Source organism: Pinus tabuliformis, chromosome 2_1 (assembly GCF_031772625.1).
Source record: "Pinus tabuliformis cultivar Carrire ecotype Pingquan chromosome 2_1, CPIR1, whole genome shotgun sequence".
NCBI lineage: Eukaryota > Viridiplantae > Streptophyta > Pinopsida > Pinales > Pinaceae > Pinus > Pinus tabuliformis.
Window position 1 is genome coordinate 646143979 of NC_142299.1, and position 5853 is coordinate 646149831.

Consider the following 5853-nt stretch of genomic DNA (forward strand, 5'->3'; position numbering starts at 1 on the left):
TCCCTATAACTGTGTATTCTATTTAATGTGTAATTTTGATGAACAATTTAGAGCATTCAGCAAAGCCAGACTCTCCTGGTTCAGACTCTCTTTTGTAGAGCTAACCAGTGGGTTTTATTTTAATACAAACATTGCCATTTTTATCACCGAGCGACCAGTCGAAAGTGTTTCCGTAGCTACAGCTGGCGTGAAAAAGTTTAAATGTTTAAAGGTTTCGAAAAAAGTCACAAGGTCTTGGATAGATGGTGATCAGAGTTTTGAATAGACTGTGATTGGGTGTCTTGCACTCTTGGATGTGAAGTCACTCCGCCAGATCCGGGTGATATATTAGACAGGTCGAAGATGTAGTCATGCTAAAATTACAATTGAAAAGAAAATTAGAAAAAGTTTTTTAATTCAAAAGTAAAGACAATTCACGTGGGAATTTTTTCAAAGTAAATTAGTCCCAAGTTTTTAAAGGTTGTTTTAAAGTAAAAGATAAATACCATACTTTCTCTTTTAAAGTTAAAGCTTTGAAAAAAATTTATTTGAAAAAGGGTTTTTTAAGAGAGATATTAAAAAGGTTTTTCTTCTTATAAAAGGAAAAAGTTTTTATCGGAAAGTGACTTTAGGGCTTTGCAAAAGTTTATTTGTTTATAAAATTTTGTTCTGTTTTGTCAAGAATGAGAGTGTTTTGGGTGAAAATTGTGTCTCACTTGGGTGAATATTGAAAATCATATTTTTTTTGGGGGGCAATATGCAAGGAAGCCTCATGCAATAAGGAAAGCAAACAAAAGACAAAAGAAAGACAACAGTCATGGGTTGCAAAGGGCGATTGAAGCATATTAAGAAAAATAATCTAAAAGAAAAGACAAATATCATTGTCATATTTAGAGAAGTTCAGATCGCAACCCAGGAACTGAGAAGTCTAGTAGAAGACAAAGAAGAGATCAGGGATGATACCACCTCCTATGTTTACTGGTAAATATTTTGATTTTTGGGTTATCAAAATGCTAACTTTTCTTCAAGCGAAAGAGTTAATTGAGTACTAGTCTAATAACTCATATGATGAAGTATGTGATGCTTTAACATTGAATTTTATAAAACAGGGATCGGATGAAATTTTTTGTGCAAGGTAGTAAAATCTACAACTTCAAAAGACGCATGGAAGATCCTAGAAGCAAAATTTGGTGGAAGGGGTAGTGACATGTAGCAACAAGATGTGTTACAGTATATTGAGTCAGCCGCAAATCTGAGAGTAGATGAGCAAGACTTTGGGAAGAAAACAGAGCTTGGAGAATCCCACTCAAAAGTGGATGATGGTCGTGAAGACTATAAAAGTGAAACCCGTTATGTAGCAATGCATATGGATGAAGAAAATGCAACACAAATTGCAATGAGAGAAGTTGAAACCTCAGTGTGTGAAGTTGATCAAGAGCATATAAATGCTCAAAGACTTCACTGTAACTTGGTTGTTGTAGATGATGGTGAATTTTATTGTGACAAAGTACATGTGGATGATGACTGCAAAGTGGGATGTGAATTGGTGAATCCAGCCGTAGTTGATGAATTTGGTGAATTTGAAGTTGTTAATGGGCACATGCATGTTCAGACATCCCACAATAGAGTAGATGAAAACTATGTTGATGTTAATGTTGATGAAGATAATTTAACTAGTGATGAGTGGTTGCACATGATGCAATAGAAAGAACGCATTGATATGTTGTTATTTGGTGAGAGAAACTCACTTGTGTTTGGAAGACAACCTGTTTGCAACAATAGAGGCTTGTAAAGGAGTGAAAGACAAGACAAAGAAGGAAGAGGAAGAGATGGAATCTCTTAATGCAGAATATAATAATATATTTCTAACATCGATCTTGAGTGTGAATAGTATAGGAAAAAAGTAGCAGTACATGATGATGAAAGTGAAGAGAAAGAGATGGACATTTCTGAAGAAAAAGATGAAAGCATAGAAACAAATTTTCAGCAATGGAGTCAGGAAGAGATAAGATTCTTCTATCAAGAAATATGGAAGAAAGAAAGTTGGAAATATAAAGCACAAAAAACAGTGGGAACAAGACAATTTGAAGATGAAGAGTTGTGGTAGCAGTCCATGAGTGAAATAATTGTTGAAGAGGTTGTTGTAGAAGATAAATTCAGAACAAATACAAAAGAAGTCAAAGAAAAGTTGCAGCAACAATAAGTGAAGAAATATGGAATGTATGGTAAGAAAGTGCGACAGAGAATAAAACACTTTCAAGGATATAAAATCTGGAAGAAATGAAAAAGAAAATGCAAAATTGTAAAAGTATTAATCATTGTAAGCCTAGCTGAGACTTAGACCAGCAGGCATGTTTGAGTCATAAGGTCCTAATTAAGGTGGAGTGTTACAAAATGTAATTACTCTCCCATGCAAAGTTGTCTAAATTTAGATGTCAGTTAACAGAGTCAAGTTCATTCTTATTTTGGAAACATTCAAATCTAGAGTTTTTTTTCATATTGAAGTTATTTTGAGTGAGTCAAGGTATGAGGCCAGAAGAGCCAAGAGTCGCAACTCGGTAATTGTTTAGATGAGAAGTTTTATGAATATAAGTTTGTTTTTGTGTGTTAATTTGTGTTTCCACCTTTTTGCCTTTCCATCACAATTTAGAGTGTGCAACAAGCTATAAATATTTCAAAGCAAAACAGATAAAATGGGGGAAATGGGCTACAAAGATTAGAGATCCTCCCATAAGAGTGAGGTTGTGTCTTGGGACTTTTGACATGACAGAAGAAACAACATTGGCTTATGATAATGCATCAAGGAAGCTTGAAGGACCATTAGTATTCACCAACTTTTCATACACATAAACAACAACTCCATCTGACACCTTTTATGAATCTCACATTTCAAACAGAAATTCATATGGGGATTGTTGTGGAGACTCTTCTTCAACTTTAGTACAGGATGTTGCCACACCATATTCATTATGTACATTGATTTACCATTCAATATTTGATGAAAATTTTTATTTCATCAAAGCATTTGGACACTTCTTTGATATTGATTAAAATAATTATTGCATAATCATATTTATATTTAATTAATAAACGCATAAAAACCTAATACCTATAATATAACAAGATTTTTCACTTTGGATATTCACCTCCACTTTACTATAGATGTTATTAATTTGTAAATAGGCTTTGCTACAATATCATGGACGAATACTATATGCCAAAAAATCATAGCTCATTTCACAATCCAAATATTTTATAAATATTTTATTGTACTTTTATAACATCTTTTAATTAGATCTAAAAGAAAAATATAATTATTTTTGAAATATATCTGAACCCTCTATCCTCACTACTACTAGAAATATTAGGAATATTATGTGGATATTCCTTAAAGATTAAGTTAAACTTTTAATAAAATTAACAATGAGACTACTTTTATATATAGAGATGTGAAATTTATGTAATATAAACATAGATCTATCTCAATTGAGGATTTATTAGGCCATGAGAGGAATCAAATCTATCAATGTGCAAACATTTCCCCAAGTTTGTTACTCAAAGTTTACATCTTGAGAGATTTAATCCCTCTCAGGGCTTGGTAGATTGAGAGGTGAGATGAATCTATGTTAGTCTTAAAAATAGTTATGTGGATAAACATGTCCATTTTAAAATAGGGCTTTCAAAATAATTATCAATAATTAATAGATAGATGGTAGGGACTTAACTTTTATGAGAGATCATGAAATATGTTTGGCAGTAGTCATGATTAGAGTTAAAAAAAAAGTATAAGTTAAATTAAAATAAACTAAAATATTTTGACTATGAAATGTATTATGGGTTTTTGGGAATGTGATCTTGATAAGTTATGGTATTAGTCCACTGTATTGTAACTAAGGCTATGCAAATATTAAGAATTTCCATGATAAAGTTGGGATGAATCTCCATAATAAGAATCTTGTTACATTCTTTTTTAAATGTATATATATTTAACTCATATACAGATCATTTTTATATTTAATAATAATAAAATGAATTTAAAATAAATTAATTTAGATATTTTTTTATGATTTTTTAATCTTCTCAATGTTTAATGTCTCATGAGATAAGTATCTTAATATTTAACTTACTAGTCATCTAAATTATATGGTTGCATTAATTATATTATAAACAATTATTATAGTAGGATTGAGTCTAAAAACATATGTTTCCTTCTAAAAAATTACATTTTCAAATCTAAAAACAGTAGAATATATACATTTTCATAAATATTAAGACCAATGGTTAAATTTGATGGGTATTTACTAGTATTTCAATATATATATATATATATATATATATATATATATATATATATATATATATATATAGATATATCCGTTGTATTGATTTTTCTCTAAACTAACAAAAAAATTTGATTTTTCTGTAAAATAACAAGTACTTTTAATAATAACTTTTCCTTTATTAATAATGGAGAATTCCGTTTGTTTACATAGCTAAGTATTGCACTAAGAGACATTATTGCGCTAAGAGGCTCTCCAACCCAGTCTAGAAGAGATGATGTAATGTCTTTATATGTTATATTAGGTAAACATTTTGACTTGATAAAATAAAATAACAAAATAAAATTAATTATTTAACATTGATGGGTTTTTTAGCTTGAGGTTTTGACAACCCAAGGTATTTGTTTTGATAAAGCCTATTTAAAGGATCAAGAAAATCCATTATGGAAGGTAAGAGTAGTGTAATCCATTTCATATATCAATCTAATCAACCACAACACACCCACTTATACAAAATATGTAAGTTTTAATTTTTTCAACTAGTTTAGAATTTTTGTAAGACTATTTTGTCTTCTCAAGAATTCATTTATTTTAATTTGAATTGATATTAATGAATTTTATTTAATTTATGCATGAGAGGACCAGTTTAAATTGTACTTGTGAGTTAATTTGAAAGTCACGCTTATTCATAAACTTTTAATGGCTACATAAGACTGAAAGTATGCTTTAAAATCATAGCAATTTAGTTTTAATTTGAATTTGTTTATTTTTAAGGTCATGTTTATTCATAAAAATTTAAAGGTTGTGTAAACTAAAAGTATGCTTTAAAAACATATTAAATAATCTAATAAGATAAAGTTTATTATAATTTTAATTTTTTTAATCATAATTTTAGTTTTTTTAATTATTTAATTTATCAAAATAATTAGCCTTAACTCAGTGAGCTCCTCACAATTCACAAAATTAAACGCATAGTAAAAAAATAACTTCCTATAGTAAAAAAAAATATATATAATAATTTTGAAGTAATATAAGACTCTCGAGCCGTAATTAAAAAATGTATGAAGACAAAATATATATTATCAAAAAAAATTACACTCACAAAAAAAATAACAAAAAAAACACATACATGTATTTAAGTGATGACTAAAAATAAAAATCAAGTGCCTTGGTAAAAAACAATTTAAAAAAAACCATCATAAAAAATTTCTTGACAAATAAAAATACCTATCAAATTTATACCTAATTAAGAATAATTTTTTAAAGAAAACAATCAAATAAGTAGATAAACAAATTTATATATCAATTTCATTTTAACACATTAATCGTATAAATATAGATTATACCTATACCGTTAAAAACAACTCTCAATATTATTATTATAATATAAAAATTATCATATGTTAAAATATATACTTGAAGACAACTGACGATAGATATGAAACAAGAATATACTGAAAGCCAAGTTTAAAAAAAAAAAATCATAATTATTTTAAAACGGTTTTTTCTTTTTTTAATTTTCAAAAATATTATTGTTATAATATAAAAATTATCATATATTAAAATATATACTTGAAGACAACTGACGATAGAT